Source organism: Protopterus annectens, chromosome 2.part1 (genome assembly GCF_019279795.1).
Source record: "Protopterus annectens isolate FY-2018-M chromosome 2.part1, PAN1.0, whole genome shotgun sequence".
NCBI lineage: Eukaryota > Metazoa > Chordata > Ceratodontiformes > Protopteridae > Protopterus > Protopterus annectens.
This window is the reverse complement of record NC_056729.1, coordinates 1,571,505,862-1,571,525,913: the sequence shown is the minus strand read 5'-3', so window position 1 is coordinate 1,571,525,913 and position 20,052 is coordinate 1,571,505,862.

Sequence of the window (20,052 nt, the reverse complement as noted above, 5' to 3'; positions counted from 1 at the left end):
TTATTATGAATATCCAATGGAGGATATCTTCCAGTATAGCTGTATTGTCACCAGGAGTGATGTAAAGAACAGTAATACATCTTTGTTTATAATTGTTTAATTTCTGGAAAATAATAAGAAGCTCTACTTAATTGAATTTTGGAACTGAATTCTTGCAAGGGGAAATATTGGAGTTGTTTGGAAATATTAAAATAATACCACCACCTTTTCTCTTTATACAATCATTACAAATGATATTGTAGCTGGGAGGTATAATTTTGGAGTCATTTATGCTGGGTTTATGCCAAGTTTCAATTACAGCAGGAATATCAGGCTTATGTTGGGTAATTCAAGCATGCAGTTCAGCAATTTTATTTCTTATGCTTATAACATTTATGGCAGCAAACGTTAGATTACTGGGGTTGGAATATGACTGGTGTGGGGTTAGAGTAGTGTGTGGAAGAGAATTGTTTTGATATTCCATGTAATAGGTGGGGCCAGGATTAGGGTAAATGTCTCCTGCTAGAAGAATTTTAGTATATTGGGGAGTTACTGATACTTGTTTTTGGAGAGTATTTTTCCACTTAATTTTGTTTTGGTTTGTGTTGAAATGCAGCTAATCAGTCTAGATTTTAGACTGTTATATTACATTATACTATCACCTATGTGCATTGCACATTTTGTAAATATTGTAAACATGTACCTACTTCTGGGTACTTTCTGTTCACATAGTGTACTAGTATTGTAAGACTTGTGATCTCTTGACTGTACTATGCATTTGTTTTTGCATTTAACTGTTTTTTGCCTCATATGTTCGCATTCTACCACTTGTTATCCAACTACTATTAATTATTATTGCAGTCTCCGGTCACTCTTTATTAACCTACGTATTTCACCTTGTACCGTCTTGGAGCTTTTCTCCCCAGGACTCCACTGAAAATGGGCACCTGTTGTCCAGTCAGATTTATCCTGGTAAAAAAATAAAAATAAATACATAAATATATTTCATGTAAAGATGAGGGGCATCACTAAATAGGTTTGGTGAAATGTGTAGAGAGGAAGTATGCACAGGTGTTTGAGACAGAGATGGACAGATGTTGACAGCTATTATAGAGTCATGATACGATGAGAGATGGCCCAGTAGCAGGAGAAGAACAAAGGAAAAGCAGAGGAATAGCATGATTAAGTAAAGGGATCTGTATGTTATAGCTGGCAGGTAGTGGGGAAGTAAGGAATAAGAAGGAAAAAGAAGTTGCAGAGCAGAAGGATATTTACAGGTGGTGATGAGTCTGAAAGTTGATAGATGGTCACACAAATTATAGTAGAATGTAATCATTTTGTAGGCATTACAAAGCAGTAAACAGAGAGGTACAAAGAAGAGTTGAGTTTTCTTTCATTTCCTGAGTGCAGAAACCTGTCAGCCAGGAAGACTAAGTAACTGGCATATACAGTGTAAACTACTGGTCAAGAGAAAGGACAGTGGCCAACTTAGTAAGTGGTCCCTAGACTACTCTTTCAGGAGGGGGTGTTAAACCCAATTTCCAGTACAGGCAGGCATGTATTTGACTAGTTGAAGTTAATACACAGAAAGGTTCAAGTTAAATTTGTTTACATTGTACAAAGAAAAAAAAAAATCACAGTGAAAATATTTGGGAGTTGGCCCTTGTGGCAGTGTTCCTGCAGTGCTGGGGTCAAATGTAGGGACCACAGGCTCTGCAATGTGAAAGAAGATGGTGACTTAGTGAAAGACATAGATTAGATCATGAGATACACAACAATACATTGAATACCTGAAAAAAATAGGAAAATACTGAAAATGTAATTCTGTCTTTTTCAAATATAATTCAAGATACAAAAAACATTTATTTGTGTATATATATTTCATGTTTTCATCAGAACTAACTGTTGCCTTTGCTCAGAGATAGAGAATCACAAAATCAATATAATTAGAGGGCAGGGACGTAGGAGCTGTACACTGTAAAAACTATAGCATTGCATTTTCTGTTTCCTCTCTTTTCATTGTTTGTTGTTGTTGTGACTTTCGGCTTTTCCCGGTTAGGGGTCGCCACAGCGGAACTCCGGTCCGCTAATGATTGGCAGTTAATTTTTACGTACCGAGTTGCCAGCCCTGACGCACAACCTTCAACAAAGGTACGCCCATTCATGCATGTCTCCACGCAGAAGACGCTCTAACTGAGAGTCGAATTCGGACAGCGTCTTACTGTGAGGCGACAATGCTACCACAGCACCACCACCGCGGATTCCCTTTTCATTGTTGGTGCTGTCTGTAAAGAGTCTACTGCATCTAATAACGTGAAATAACTATAGGTGATTTTAGTGTGCTAACAGAGCAGCTTGTAATAAAGTAAGAGTTATGCTTATTACTGTTTGCGAATAAATTATGGTGTGTAACATCAGTGTCATAACCACTGAAAGCCATATACTTTAGCAGGTATTACTAAGCAATGTTCTTAATCATTATTTTGAAATTTCACTACATAAATTTAAAGTGTGCAGATGTGAAATTTCATTGCGAGGCTTCAAGGAATATAACTGTTGGAAAATAGCAAGTAGAAATGTAATGCCTCTAAAATGCCTGTAAAATCTTCTGAAAAGTTTTCCTGTTATAAGTTTGACGTGAGACGGTATAAGCTGAAACATCAATGGTTGTTATATAAAGTATTTGGTTTCAGTATCCTCAGTTTTGATACTTAGCTAGATGTGGGCATATCAGGAATTCATGCTGCTGGCTTCCCATCCTTTGCACTTAGCTTGACACCTCAGCACTCCATATTCACACACCTTCCATCATCTTGTCCAGCTGCAAACTTACTTTTAATCCAGGATTTTCATGCCAAATAGTCAACTAACCTATTACAAAATATCTTTCAAAATCTGTTTTGTATTAAAAAATATATTATTTCATTGGCAGAAATAAGCCATGTCATTGTTAAACAACTCAACCTGCATGGTTTGAGGATCCTGACGGACACCTTTTTGTGGAAGTCCTTCACTGTGTGAGTTAGGGAATGAGATAAGTCAATAGTTTTGCCCGTTGTACATTTGTACATTTGTTCAGTGCAGTCTCGTTTAGTTTATTGATTTATGTATCAGTATGTAACCCCCACGTGACCACTTTATCATTATCTCGTCTTTTACTCATCTAATCTTTTATCTCCCCCTTTTCTTTTCTATTCTTCACTCTGTCTTGTAATTCTATAGTCCACGACTTAAAATCTTTGTAATTTGTATCAGCACCATGTTTCTTTCTGTTCAAATACTATGTGTGCCACATATTTGATACCAATTATATGTCTTATTTTTACTTTTATTTTTTCTCATCTACAACATGTAATGATGATAACTGTTGCTAATGATACTCTGACTATCTCTTACGTATAACTGCATTTTTGTTAGGCTTACAAATTTTACAAGATTGTGAACTCTTTGGAGCTTTTCTCCTTGGGTGTCCACTGAAAATGGGCCTTTGGCTCAGTTGGACTAACCCGATTAACAAATGTCAAATAAATGTGCGCACATCATCTGCTAGTTCAAGAAATGAGCTGTGCTGGCATATCTGCATATCACTTCTGTGCAGTGCAGTAGTTATATTGTATCACTAATAAGGTATAATCAGTTGCTAAGATTGCATAGTTCTAATGAAAGGCCTATGCTAGGCTTCACTCTCAGTATGATCAGAAGGTACAAAAGAGTATTTTCAAGTACTTTAAAAAAAGTGTTATTTAGTTCTAGTTTCTACAATATGATAACTTAATAGTAGTCAGGTATTAAAATAGGTTTGTTAAGAAATTAATTTATTTGCTAGAAAGCAGAGTTTTAGGTTTTAATGTACACGGTTATCCTGTTCTAGAGTTGGTTGTCATAAGATACCATGAATGGGTGTGGTAATGTTATTCTAGAGCTGATGGCAGTGCAAGTTGACTTTTTACTACAAGATGTGACAATTGCCTCAGTGCTTCTATGAGTGACAGAAAGGAAAAGTACTGATATATTTTGTTTTGTTCTTGTTATTTTTTATTGTTTTTTTTTTCAGTGCTATGGAGTATATAACTTTCTTTAAGGTGTCAGATAAGGTGCTGAGAAGGGCACCCTTGCCTAACGTTAGACTGAGTTTACAAACTTTAGCTATGTCCTGTCTTAGAATGGGGTGCATTCCTATCCCAGTATTAAAAAAACTAAACATTGGGAGAAAGTAAAAAAGAAACATTTTCTTATTTTACACAATAAGTCTTCAAATACTAAGTTCCTCATATTTAATAATAATATTCATATAGACTTTAATTATTTAATAACATGCATATGCACTTATAAACAACTTAGACTTTGGTAGGGCATCACAATTTTCATCATAAAAGTTGTGATGGTTGCCTTTAGCAATGAAGAAATAATTTCACCTGCAGTAATAGTTTAAAAGTTACCATCTGTTCATGGGCTCTTATCCTTCCTAAAGTTCTGTTCCCAGTCACTACAACGTGTGTTTAAGTTACATCCACACTGTAACTAATGGCACATATTCCTCAGCACCTTCCATAACTTCACATGGTAAACCATGCTGTCTTCTTCCCTCCTGTAGAGAATCAGCGCCACCTTTTGTTTAATCAACAGGTTCCTAAATCAACATAATTTATATGACAAGACTGTATACTTTACCTGGATAAGATCTACAGTTTCAACTGCTTTGTAAATTCTGAAATATATCTGTTAACAAGCCATACCTCTCAGTCTCTTAGAGCAAGAAATCTGGGCAAAGCCACAAATAATGGGGGGGACAAAGGACCAAATATAAGGACACATTTTAAATATTGTTCATACAAACTTAGAATGTTGATAGAATAACATGTTTTACATTAGCATCAATTTTTCTGAAGGATATGAAGTCTGAAACTCAACTGTTTGCCATTATTTCTGACTTCAGCCATGAATGATTTACCAGTGATTTTCCAGAAAACCGTAATTTTATGAGAAACAAACCAAAAACATGAGACAAAAATCTGGACAGTTGAGAGGTATACAACAAGCTCATCCTCTGACTTCAAAAAAAAAAAAACTTTAGTTTAACACATGCTAGTACCTATATCATCAGTAAATGATTTGTTTTGTCCCATTTGACTATCCATTCATAGTTTTAAATAGTGGTGGAGCTGCCGACTTTGTTTTGTACTTCCTTATATAGATTTGCATGGGGTTTGGTCTGTCAAAGGCAATTCGGATTCTTTTCTAGTAGTGTGCACAAAGCATTCTTACAGGTGTTATCCGTTCATCCCAGATGCAACGTACTACCATTGCAGGCTGCAAAAAAGATGTGTCTATTTGTTTGGCCTTTAGCACTTTCATCTTATATGGGTTAGACAATTCAAAGCATTTCCACAACAGGGGGTCATGATGGCCCCATTATCATGTCAACAGCTCTCTTTTCATGTCACCCTGACCAAGCACAATGTGATGCTAATGGCTGCCATTTTCCTTCACACCATCATTCACTGCAAAATGCATATTATTGTTCAGCCTCAGACCAAAGCGTTGACTCTTAAACAACATTTGCAAAGTCTATAGAAATTCTTATTAGCCCTTGTTTACTTGAAAGTCTTGTGATGAACTGTTGTTTGTCCGGTATACTGTAATAGACTAGGAACCTCTCACACTCTCAATTGAGTCATTTTACTGTTGCATCTCATCGGAAGAAGTTTATTTTCTACTTGTTAGTTGAAATATTGATTTGTCGAGTAGTCTGCAGTGAGAAAATGACCTATAACTGGCAGTGGGTTACTGGTGTGTATGTGTGTGTGTGTGTGTGTGTGTGTGTGTGTGTGTGTGTGTGTGTGTATTTTATGCTCAAAGGGGAAAAATCCCAATGTTCTTTACTGTTAGAAGCCCCTTTCAAAAACTGTTTTGCTATAAAAATGTCACATCAGTCACCACAAAGTGTGACAATATTCCAGCTTCTTGCTATATTTTACCTGATGTAGTGCTTTGTTAAAGTTACAGATAATGCAAGAAATCTGCAGAAAGACCCATGTTTTACAGAGCCAGTGGCAGAGACTACATTTCTTTCATTAGCTCATTCGTTTAGGAGACTAAATGGAACGTCACCTGCATAAGTTTCTGCAGACTCTACAGTCACTACAGAAGTTTCCGTGCATGTTCAGCATTGACATCTCATATCCAGTTTATAGATCAGGAATTATGAGGACTGCAAGAACTATGGAAAATACATTTATGTTCTATAAAAGGGTACATTACGACCTTATACTTTTGTAATTTATTCTGTTAATCTATTCAAATGGGATGATAAATTTCTGAGATTTGTTTTTTTTTTAATCAACACTTGATAGAAAACTCCTGCCCCAGCACATGCAATGCTACCCCTTGCTCCTTCAATCATATTTCACACCAATTTTCAGTGCTCATTAAAATCAGTTCTGCAGGCCATAATGGTTCTGTGAAATAAAGGAAAATGAGTTTACAATGAAAAAATTAGGCAATGATGAAAATAACTTTCTGAATGAGGACTCATTTGCACAGGAAACATGCCATTATAAAACAGATAAAACTTTACAAAGGAAGAACAATGAGTGAAACTAAAAAAACACAAACAATATGAGCAAACCACAAATCATAACAAATTTCTGAAATGTACACACTCTGCAAAATTGTTTGTGCACTCTTTCATCAAAGTGTGTGCAAATTCTTTGTCTGCAGTAAGATTACAGATACGTTTTTAGTTTGTTTGTTTGTGTCTTTCGGCTTTTCCCAGTTAGGGGTCGCCACAGCGGAACACCGGTCCTCTAATGATTGGTAGTTGATTTTTACGTGCCGAGTTACCAGCCCTGACGCACAACCTTCAATGAAGGTACACCCATTCATGCATGTCTCCACGCAGAAGATGCTCTAGCTGAGAATCGAACCAGGCAGCATCTTACTGTGAGGCGACAATGCTATCGCAGCACCACCACCGCGGGTACAGATACGTTTTTAGTAGTAATGGATAATTCAAAATGGCTTTAGTGTAGTCACAGAAATGTCACAAGTGAATTCTTAGTTTTTATAAATGCATACATTGTCACAGTTTAGTTTTACATGCAGTTCATAGGTGTGTACTAGGTTAATGGCCCTGGAGCCTTTACAAACCTAGCCCATAGGATTACCCTGGCAACGTGCCACCCGGCCTTAGTTTCCAGTGCCTCTGTTGAGTAGATCTACTGGAATGATCCCTGGGGTGAATTTTCTATTTCCCATCCATTCATCAAGATTTTTCTTGAAGAGGGCCAGTGAGGTACTCTGTTTGACATGCATGGGAAGTCTATTCCATAGCATGGGCAGTCTCTGGTTTATGAACCCATCCCTCCAGTACGTTCTGTTGATTGTGGTAATGAGGTTGAGGTCTCTGGAGCATGTGGTGCAGAGGGATTGGGATTTCTTTAGATGTAGCATTTCTAACAGAGCTGCATCAGACATGGCTTTATAAGTCAAGCAGAAATCCCCTCTAAGTAGGCAATATGAGACAGAGAATAGTTTAAGTTTTTTGAGTCTATCCATATAGGACAAGTATTTAAGGCCTAGGATCCTCTTTGTGAGGTACTTTTGTGGCCACTTCAGTTGTTGCAGGTGTCTAGTGAGGTACATGCCAAATGGGGCATTGTACTCCATGACTGGCCTAATGAGAGAAGAGGAGAGGGAGACAATGACATCTTTCTTCCTGGATGCAAAACCCTTGGTAATGAGATGTGCCATATAGAAGGACTTTCTGACCACAGTGGCAGTGTGATGGTCAAAAGAGAGGTTGCTGTCAACCCGTGTTCCCAGATCTCTTATAACTCCTTCTGGGTTCAGTGGACTACCATCGATGTGGTAGTTCATGGGAAATGAGTTTTTCCCAAAGGGGATGACGACACATTTTTTGGCATTGAGCTTAAGGCCATGGTTCTGACACCAGTCGTTAGTCTCAGTGAGGCCTTTCTGTAGGATGTCAACATCACTTGGGGAGTTAATAATGGCTCCCAACTTGCAATCATCTGTGAACTTTGTCAGCCAGAGTCCCTTCATGTTGGACTGGACTTCTTTCTGAGAAATAAATACCAAACAGGAGAGGACCCAGGACCGATCTCTGTGGGACTCCACTCATAACTGGTCAGCAGTCTGACTTGGAGTCAGCTACTTTCACACTGTGGGTTCTATCTGTGAGCCAGTTTGCAACCCACCTAGTAATATAGGGGTTGATGCCTAGCTTAGTGAGTTTTTCTATGATTCCTGGGTGGGGAATGGTAACAAAGGCCTTGGCCAGATCAAGATAGGCTGTATGAACCACCTTGCCTTCATCCACAGCTCTGTTGACTGACTCAGAGAAGTCATCCAAGTTGAGCAGGCATGATCTACCCTTCACAAAACCAAACTGTGTGGGATCCAGAGTTTGGAGATTCCTTATATCCTTGTTTATTAGGTCCATGATGAATCGTTCCATAGCTTTGCATATCAGACTTGTCGGGCTAATGGGATGATAGCTCCCATGGTTTGTAGTCACTCCTCCTTTGTGTTGAGGGATGACTATAGCAGTGTGCCATTCAGTAGGGACAAAGCCTGAGGTGAGGCTGTGATTGAACAGGGCACACAGGTGAGGTGCCAGTTCACTCTGTAGTTCATGTAGAACACAGTCAGGGATATTGTCAGGTCCCATAGAAGCTGTATTCTTGGCCTTGGACAGTGCTGTTTTAACCTGTGCAGCAGTAATACTGGGTGACTGGCAATCTACTGGTATTGTGATTGGTCCTTTGGGGGTGAGGGGAAAAGTTGTCACTAAATCTGTCGGCCAGTATATTGGCAATATCTGTTGGCTCGGTATAGGAGGTATCATTGTGCAGCAGCTCAGAGCAAATCTGGGTATTGCCATGGAGGTTCTTTACATAACTATAGAAGGCCTTGTGGTTGTCTTTACTATCTGCTGCAATTCTGTTTTCATAGCTAGATTTAATGGATTTGAAGAGGGATCTCAACTTTTTGTTGAGGCTGATAAGGGAGTTTTTGTAGTCTTGGGACTTCACCTTATTCTGCATCAGTTTTCTACTTCTGTTGTAGAGTTTGTTTATGGCAGGGGACCATCAGACTGGCTTCCTTTTTTTGGAGGAGAGCGTCTTGGTTCTATTGGGTATTGCGTGATCCATGCATTTGTGTACGTGTTCATACAGTGCATTGATGTATGATTCGGTGGTCATGCAACTATTCTCCATTTGGATGGGTGCCATGAAGTTAGCCACCTCTATTCTTAGGAGCCCAAAGTTAGCTTTGGAGAAGTTTTTTATGGTGGTTAACTTTGCGGGGGTTGGGGGGTGGGAGGGATGTGGATTTCCAAGGTGATTAGTTTGTGGTCAGATCTAACCAGGGAGGAGTTGACTATTGGTGTAGAGCAACAGTTGCTCATGTTAGTAATGACCAAGTCAAGGATGTTGCTACCTCTAGAGGGAGTAAGAATAATATGGTCCAGGGCATTGGAATTAATGAATTCCAGGAAATGTTGGGCAAGTGTATTGGTACATGAGTAGTTTTCCCAGTTAATGGAGGGGTAGTTGAAGTCGTCCAGTATGAGTGTGTTAGGTCGGACACTAATATTGTCCAGGGTGCTTAGGAATGTGGAGTGAGTGTCTTGGGATATGGTTGGGGACCTATAACAGGCTATGACCTGAATCGCTGTCTTACCCAATGTTAGCTGCACCTGAAGTATCTCTGATGCATTATGTTGGGCTATCAGTCTGGAGGTGTGTGCATCCTTTATGAATATGGAAACACCACCACCTTTGGAGCTTCGGTCCAAGTTCTGGGGCTGAAAGGTGTGGAATGAGTTATAGCCTGGTAGTGCAGGGGTGCTTTCTGCTGCCTTTAACCAGTTATGTTTTAACCAGGAAAAACATCATTTATTTTCACTTGCCAGTATAAAATCGTCCATCCTAGAGAAAACTTTTCTCAAAAAGTTGATGGTAGCTGGACTGAAAGGAACAAATTCTACAGCCCTGTATAACATTGTACTTTCTAGTGTTTCACTGAAAAGAGGTACCTACCTACCTGAGTCATTGTACTCAAATAAGGTAATGCCGTCCTTAGATTATTGTATTCTGAATTCAGTAAATCTATGCCTACATTACCTATAACATCATGGTTGCTAAGACTATACAGAGTTTGTACCAGAAAGTTAGCTGCTAAAGGGTTAACAACTTTAAATGTGCTGAAAGGGTTATGTTTAAAATCAAGCCTCTTACTAAGGTAAATAAGTGGTCTAGGGTATGAAGTCAATCTTTAAAACAAATACAGTTTTAATTAATTGGTTGTTTATCCTTCTCTAGTGTATGTTTTGTAATGTAAACATCACAATGTATACCTCTGGAGCTTTTAGATTTCACATTGTCACTCAAGCTTATAACTAAAGTGTCACAAGGAACACTTTCTTAATGCACTGATTGGAAGAATTTGAAGCAACAGAGGAGATAAAATCAGTACCTTGGCATATATTACCAACATCTGGATTCTACCTGTGGGTCCCCATCAGCATTGCCAGATCTGATCTCACACACCCTGACACTTTAAAAATTAAACTGCAATTCAAACAAATTTTAGTGAATTCTGAAAGAGAGGTGACTGATGTCTATGTGGCTGGTCTCTGAGCCATGTATCCAGCCTTATCCTCCCTTCAGGTGTTCAATGTTTTCTGTGTCATTCTCCAGACCTTGTTTGCTGTTTAACCCTCCACATCAGCAGGTGTCCACTCTCTGTCTGTTTCACTCCACTGATGTGCCTACTTTTTGTGTCACAACTATCCCGTCTGTGTCTGTGTTTTATGTTGGTTTGTTGGTCTGTCTGGGTCTGTTTTTTATGTTTGTTTGTTTGCCTGCCCCTACAACCTTTCCTTTTCTCTCTACTACTCCAGAGCCATCCCTCAGTACCTTTCACAACTACCCTTAATCTGCTTATATAACACACACACACACACACACACACACACACACACACACACACACACACACACACACACACACACACACACACACACACACACAAATGCCCTACTTCCCATCCACCTGCCATTCCATTACCTTTCATTACCCTTGCATGTTTTACTCTGCTTGCTATTCATCCATTTATAAGCTGATCTGGGTTGACACTTTACTGTGCTGGCCCTCCTTGGACTTTTTTGCCACTGACTGTGTGCCAGCAATGTTCATAGATAAATTAGGTTCATAGACTAGTACTAGGCTAACTACACGTATGGGCCATTTTAAGCCTAGCCAGTTAATCCATGTACCCTGCACCTTGTGTCTATAAGGTAAATACCTTAACCATTATGCCAACCTCCCACCTGTGGTGCTTTGCTGTGTGCATGAGCACACATAGCTGTGAACATGCTTTAGCTTGCCTGCCTGCTGCCTTCTCTGTGATGTTGGACACTCTAATCAAGTGCACTTTGCAAACCTGGCAGCCCACAGTACTTTCTTCTCACAATAACACAACTCCACTGATTTGATATGCAGTCCTTTCCTTGGACTACTGGAACTATGCAAATCCTAATACATTTCTGAGCAACTATGGGTCCCAGTGCACTGCAGCTGCTTGTTACTCACTGCTTCACAGGTGGCAGGCATATCTGTGAATCCTAGCCAAAGAAGCATTGCTGTTCAAATAAGAAACAGAGGAAAAAGATAGTACAGATGTGTTCAGAGACCAAGATGGATCAGCTGACAAAAATGTTTTGAGTTTTAACAAAAACCAAGTTTGAAAAAAGGTAACTAAACCTTCACTTGATTACTAAGCAGCTTTACTGTCTGTTAAAATGAGTATTATGATCAGAAAAAATGACAATTCTAATAAGCGTGAACTTGTAAATACTTTATGATGGAAGAGCCATTCAAATACAGACTGTAGATAATAAAAATGTGTGTTGAAATGTCTGTATATGGAAAACTCAATTAAAACATTTAGAGTAATTCACTCAGCATGCAAAACTCGAGGGTCAGGCTCTTCAGCTAGTTGTTCTGAACTATATGAGTTGGGTACATATGTTGTAAGATTGTTTTTGTGTTGCATTTGTAATAACACTTCTAGTTCTGTTATTGGTTGCCTTAATATTGTTTGGTATGCCAATGTCTGTGAAAGCACCATTAGGCATAGTATCCTTTCAACAAAGTTCACTGTGGAACTTGATCTAAGGAAAGTGATGAAGACTTTTGACTGGAGACATATACAGTAAGTACCGCACATATTGTGGGTGAATTATGTGCCTAGAAGTTGTAGCCAAAAGGATTTGGAGGCTACATCACAGGCAAGTTTCTCCTTTAAACATAAATCAGCCAAGCCGTTAAGTGATTCGGTCCGCGTTATTTTTTTTTTTATCCAAGGGGCACTTTGCAGCCATCATTCTGTTGTAGGAAGAGCCTCTACCTGTTGTGGTTGTAATATTCATCTGCAGGCTTCTTTTCCGGAAGTGAGGTCAATTACAAATGTGTAGTTACTGGTCTACAGGGTTTCCAAATTCAAAGAGCTTTACAGTACTGTAGTGAAGTCCTAGATGAAACAGTGGCCACTTTGCATTACAATCATTTCACCCTATACTCCCAGTTGGACTGAGACATTATTTCCTCCCATCAGCTTCTCATCTACTTTCAATATTTTAAAAATCATTGTACATACTCTTTATAGTAAGCATGGGAGCTTGCATATAGGTTCATAGGTAGGTACTAGACTATTGGCCCTAGGGCCTATATAAGCCTAGCCAAACAGTACCCTGGCTTTTGTCACCCAAGAAAATTATTTTCCTGTGCCCCTTTCAAGCAGAGCCACAGAAGTGATCCCTGGGGTGAATTTCCTATCTCCCATCCACTCATCAAGATTTTTCTTGAAGAGTGCTAATGAGGAGCTTTGTTTGATACAGATAGGTAGTTTGCTGCAGAGTATGGGAGGTCTCTGGGACAGGAATCTATCCCTCCAGCATGTTCTGTTTGTTGTGGTGTTAAGCTTTAGGTCCCTAGAGCGTGTAGCTCGGAGGAATTGGGATTTCTTTAAGTGGAGCATGTCCAACAGCTCTGGGTTTGACATAGCTTTGTATGTTAGGCAGAGATTGCCTCTGAGTAAGAGATATGTGACAGAGTAAAGCTGGAGTTTTTTGAGACAGTCTGCGTAGGGCATCTGTTTGAGGCCGGTAATCCTCTTTGTGAGGTATTTCTGCAGCCTTTCCAGTTGTTGTAGATGTCTTGTGAGGTACATACCAAAAGGGGAATTGTACTCTATACTGGATCTAATGAGTGATGAGTAGAGAGGAACAATGACCCCTTTTTTCCTGGATGAGAAACCTTTTGTTATGAGGTGTGCCATGTAGAAGGATTTCCTGACTACTGTGGCAAAGTGATTATCAAAGGAGAGACTACTGTCCAACTGTGTCCCAAGGTCTCTTATCACACTTTCGGTGTTAAGTAGACTACCGCCTATGTGGTAGTTCATGGGTAAAGAGTTTTTACCAAAAGGAATGACAATGCGCTTTTTGGCATTGAGCTTGAGGCCATGGCTTTGACAACAGGCATCTGTCTCAGTGAGGCACTTTTGTAGGATGTCCACATTGTTAGGAGTTTTGATTACGGCTCCTAGTTTGCAGTCATCTGCAAACTTTGTTAGCCAAAGACCTTCTGTGTTAGCCTGTACTTCAGAGAAGTAGATACCAAACAGGAGTGGACCCAGGACTGAACCCTGTGGTACTCCACTTGTCACTGGTCTGAAGTTGGATTTAGAGTCTGCTACTTTCACAGTGTGGATTCTGTCAGTGAGCCATTTGGCAACTCGTCTTGTGGCAGGGATTTATACCTAATTTAGTGAGTTTATCTATAAGTCCAGTGTGGGGGATGGTGTCAAAAGCCTTGGCGAGATCTAAATAGGCTGTGTGAACCAACTTACCCTCACCTACGGCTTTGGTGACTGCTTCAAAGAAGTCTATCACGTTTAGAAGACATGATCTGCCTTTTACAAACCCAAACTGGGTAGGGTCCAGAGTTTGGAGATTACTAATGTCATTGTTTATAAGTTCCATGATGATACATTCCATAGCCTTGCAGACCAGGCTTGTCATGCTAATGGGGTGGTAGTTCCCGGGGTCAGTAGTGGCTCCCCCTTAGTGGAGTGAGATAAACGTTGCTGTGCGCCATTCAGTGGGCACAAAGCCTGAAGTGAGGCTATGATTGAACATGGTACTTAGGTGGGGTGCCAGTTCGTTCTGTAGTTCATGTAGAACACAGCCTGGGATATTGTCAGGTCCCATAGATGCTGTGTTCTTGTCTTTGGAGAGTGTGTTTTTTACCTGTGCAGCTGTGATTACAAGAACTTTGCATTCTTCTGGTATAAAGATGGGCCCTTTAGGGGGTGAGAGAGGGGTAAAGTTAGCACTGAACCTATCTGCCAGGATGTTGGCAATATCAGTTGGTTCTGTATATTTAGTGCCATTGTGCTGTAACTCAGAGCAGATCTGAGTGTTGCCATTGAGGTTCTTGACATTGCTATAGAATGCTTTGTGGTTGTCTTTAGAATCAGTGGCGATTTTGTTTTTGAAACTAGCTTTGAAGGATTTTATGAGGGATCTCAGCTTCTTAGTGAGGCTGACAACGAAGTTCCTCCAATCATGGGATTTTACTCATTTTTGCAACAGCTTCTTTCTTCTGTTGTAGAGTTTGTTTATGGCGGGGGACCACCAGACTGGCTTCCTTTTTTGGGAGGATAGCATCTTGGTTCTGTTAGGGATTGCACGATCCATGCACTCATGTAAGTGCTTATAAAGTGCATTTGTATAGGATTCAGCAGTCGTACCTCTATTGTACATCAGCACGGGTGTCGTGAAGTTTGCCACTTCTGTCTTAAGAAGCGTGAAGTTGGCTTTGGAGAAATTTTTTACGGTAGTTTCCCTAATGGGGGGGTGGGGGTAGGATGTGGATGTCTAGGGTGATTAGCTTGTGGTCGGATCTGACCAACGACGAATTGACCTCTGGTGTGGAACACCAGTTGCCCATGTTGTTAATGACCAGGTCTAGGATATTGCTGCTCCTGGTGGGGGTGTGGATAAGTTGTTGATCCAAGGCATTGGAATTTATGAATTCCAGAAAACATTGAGCACAAGAGTTGGTACATGAGTAGTTTTCCCAGTTAATGGTGGGGTAGTTGAAATTGCCCATTATTAGGGTGTTAGGTTGTACCCTAATATTTTCCAGTGTATCAAGAAATGAGGAGTGGGAATCCTGGGGCATGGTGGGGGATCTGTAGCAAGCTACAATTTCGATTGCAGTCTTGCCCAGAGTTAGTTGCACTTGGATAATCTCGGATGCATTATGCTGAGCAACTAGCCTGGAGGTGTGGATATCCTTAATGAATATGGACACACCTCTGCCTTTAGTGTTTTGGTCCAGGTTAGGTGGCCAAAAGGTGTGGTATGAATTATAGCCTGGCAATGCAGGGGTGCTTTCTGGAGCCTTGAACCAGGTCTCTGTCACTGCACAGATATCGATGTTCTCCATTTTAAGGAGTGCCTCGAGTGAGTGCATTTTGAGGTTTAGACTTCTAGCATTAAGTAGAATTATCCTCAGATTTTGCTTGCTTGTACCTGCTACAGTGGTGAATTTGTCATTTGAACCTTGCCTAAAAAAGGCACTATAGGGGTGGCAAGAGCCTTAGCCAGTATCCGGAATCCCAAGGGCAACAGGTGCAGGCCATCTCTGGCAAAGCATTGTGGTTTGTCGATCATGTCATCCCAGGCAGACAGATACTGGATCCCCTGCCTGGGCTACATGATTGGACAGCTCCTCCATGTCTCTTTTCATGTAGTCTAAGGAGGTATGTATCAGGTCATTCACACCAACATGGACAATGACAGAGTCATATTTGTACTTGTTGTGGAGTGACCTGAGTATGTGCGTTATGTAGTGAATCCTGGCACCTGACAGGTAGCTGACAGTAACTTTCTCCTTGTTTAGCCTGGTGAGTGGAACATCAGTGTGCCTGACTATAGAGTCACCTATGACCAGAGTGTTGGGTATGTTGTTATGCCTTATGGGCTGTGGTTGAGTGGCACACTGAGTTTGTGGGCTATGTGTCATTTGTGTTGTGTTGGGGGGGGGGTTGTTTGCATTTCTGCTTTGGAGGTCCCTGTTGCTTGCGTAGATTTTTATTGAGAGCCTCTGCAAATATAGGTGTGTGTTTTGTGTTTCTATGTGTTTTGGTGGTGTAGGTTTTGCGGGACTATGTGATGAGTGTGGTGTAGTGCAAGTGTTTACCTTCTCCTCTTGACTGTCTAGTCCAGCCTTGGGTGAAGAGAGCTTTGCTTTCAGTTTGGCTATATAAGTGCCTCTCTCACAGGTTGTAGTGTTGGGTGGTAGGAGGAGAGGGTTGTCTGTGTACATGAGGCATTTGCTGCATTGCCCCAAGATGCCCATATTCATCAGGTAGATAGGAGAAAACACCGGTAGCTGACCCTTAGACATGCCTGGATAGGTGCTTATTTATTAAGTACCAAAAACTGTTTTCCTGTAGACAAGTGAGAAAAGTTGAGTGCTGTAGTAATTTGTAGCTTATTTAGTGCTTACAATGAGTTCTGAACAAGTGCTGAGCTCAAACAGATTTGAGTGCTGAAACTAGTAAACTGGCTAGTTCTGAGAAACAAAATTAATCTAGTAGGCTTCCATTCAACACAGAAAGGCTTGGGGGCTCAGAAGCTTACAAACAGTCCTGGATACAGCAAATCTGTATCTGGACTAGACGACTTACAGGAAAGGCAGGAAACAAACGTAACATTTTTTTTTTTTTTTTTAATCATATTCTTACTAATAACTAAAATCAAAAACAAAAGTCGCCACAGTGGTTACCAGGCTCTCAACAGTTCAAAATCTTCAGCAATAGTAGACGATGACAAAAAATTCTACAGCTGTAAAGATATTGTAATCGCTCCGCAAATATAACACCAGAAGGTATTATTAATCAAAAAAGTAGTTTATTAGCGCTTTCACCATCAGGCTTCTTCAGATAATACATCATTCCTATACTCACAGAAAGTTTAAATACTGCTTCCCTCATAGTTCATTGATTCTCAGGGGGATCGTCATTGATATATCGTCATTTCCTCTAAAAACAAACTACTAACTTTCATTAAAACAATTCAAGCAATACTCTATTACCAAATGCATAACACTTCCCATATAAAATATTTTCACATGTCATTTCATATGTAATATTAAGCTAAAAACATCCTACAATAATTATGAATGCTTAACGCATTGTGTTGGTACTAGCGTCAAGCATAAGCCTTACTTCATTTAAAAGCTAAAAATGTATAAACACATAGCAGCAGTCGCTGGCACTCTAACTTGTGTAGTGCACATAAATCAATTCAACTTTTCTGATAAACAAAAAACTCTTTAACTAAACGGCATAGAATATTTCACATATAAAAAATATATAGTATAGAGGAGGAAATTCTCAGAAGACCTGCGGTTGACTAATTAATATCAGAACATCAGGGACAAGGGACCCAACCTGGGCAATATAGTTTATTGTGTCAATGGTAATTCTTCAATATACAGCAGGGGAGTATAATACATGCATATCTCCAAACATAAAATTTGGAAAAATATACATGTAAATATGTAAGCACGTATAGATATAGTATCACCTTATATTAATCAAACGGACTTCTTTTTTACACTTTAAATAATCAATTCCATTGATATCTATTCAATCTTGTATTATTTCGCTAACTCCAACAACAAGCAGATTCTCTTATTGAAAGAATTTGTCCCACACTCAAGATTAATAAATCCATTAGAATAGAATACAGTATAAACCATACTTATGCATAAAAATATACATAACTACAGTTCAAAATACTAAAACCTAAATGATTCAGTTACCTAGCATTTCTTTACCACCAACTTCCTATTCTTCAATATTGGTTTGAGACTGATTTTGTCATTCAACCCAGGCTTCAAAGTCTCACCACCCAATTCAGTTCACACTCCTGGGTGAAGTAGGAAATATCACCAAACTAAAACTATGGGTAGGCCCTAGGTTACAAACATGTTTAGCCAAAGCATTGCTGAGGGTTCCCATTCTTATATTATATAGATGGTCTCTAACTCTCGCTTCCTATTGGTTTTTCCAATCCATCACAGCATATCAGTATGTGTATTGAACATATATATCTTATCTGTCATTGGGTGTTTGAAGGTATTGTCGGTATTTATGTATTTACAAAACTATAGTATTGGTACTATCACTACCCTATAAACCTCCTTCTCCTTCAAATTACGTGTTTCTGTTTTATAGGTCCTACTACGCTAGCTATCCTTTCATCCAAAAGCAGTGTGTTCCAATGTTTGATAATTATCTCTTTTATCATATTTATGTCTGCTGTATAATGTATATATTCACTCTTATTGGAGTCTAGATGCTCAGGATTCATCTCCATTTTCAGAGAAGTACTTCTTAATTCCCCTACTTCATCAAAAACACCTTGCAATTCTCCAGCATTATATCCACGCTGTTCGAGTCTATGGTGTAGACTCTCCATTTCCTTCTGAAATTCTTGCTCAAGTGGGTGTAACCTGGACACCCTCATACTCTGTCCTTTTATAATATTCTTAAAGATGAATTTTGGATGCATGCTCTTACGATGCAGTATATTATTTCTATAGCATCCCTTTCTATATATATCCGTATTTAACATACCATTGGCCAGCCTTACCACCTTAACATCTAGGAATGAAATTTCATCCTCTGAGTAATTCAACGTAAACTGTAAATATGTACTAATCTCATTGATCTTCTCTACAAAGGCTAGAAGTTCTTGTTCATCCCCTTTCCAAATAAAAGGGACAGATATCTTAAAGTCATTGAGTTTATACAGATGATTAGTTTCCCATTCTGCCATGAAAAGGTTGGCGTAGCTATTGGCACAAGAAGTGCCCATAGCTACGCCATCCCTCTGTAGGTACATTTCTTCCCCAAAGACAAAGATGTTGTTCTGTAATATCATCTCAAGGAACATCGTAAGTAGATCTATGCTCCTAGAACCTAAGGTAGAGTTCCTAGTCAAATAGGAGTATATGAAGCTCACTCCTTCATCATTGGGTATCATGGTAAAGAGACTTTTAACGTCCAATGTATTTTCATGGTTACATTGGACGTTAAAAGTCTCTTTACCATGATTACAGAACAACATCTTTGTCTTTGGGGAAGAAATGTACCTACAGAGGGATGGCGTAGCTATGGGCACTTCTTGTGCCAATAGCTACGCCAACCTTTTCATGGCAGAATGGGAAACTAATCATCTGTATAAACTCAATGACTTTAAGATATCTGTCCCCTTCTATAGCTTTATTTGGAAAGGGGATGAACAAGGACTTCTAGCCTTTGTAGAGAAGATCAATGAGATTAGTACATATTTACAGTTTACGTTGAATTACTCAGAGGATGAAATTTCATTCCTAGATGTTAAGGTGGCCAATGGTATGTTAAATACGAATATATATAGAAAGGGATGCTATAGAAATAATATACTGCATCGTAAGAGCATGCATCCAAAATTCATCTTTAAGAATATTATAAAAGGACAGAGTATGAGGGTGTCCAGGTTACACCCACTTGAGCAAGAATTTCAGAAGGAAATGGAGAGTCTACACCATAGACTCGAACAGCGTGCAAGGTGTTTTTGATGAAGTAGGGGAATTAAGAAGTACGAGAGCTAGACCATACTTCTCTGAAAATGGAGTAGAGATGAATCCTGAGCATCTAGACTCCAATAAGAGTGAATATTTAAGGATGCCTATACATTATACAGCAGACATAAATATGATAAAAGAGATAATTATCAAACATTGGAACACACTGCTTTTGGATGAAAGGATAGCTAGCGTAGTAGGACCTATACCCCACTTTTCTTATAAAAACAGAAAAAATCTGAAACGGATGTTGTGTCATCGTAATTTGAAGGAGAAGGAGGTTTATAGGGGTAGTGATAGTACCAATACTATAGTTTGCGGCAGGTGTGCACAA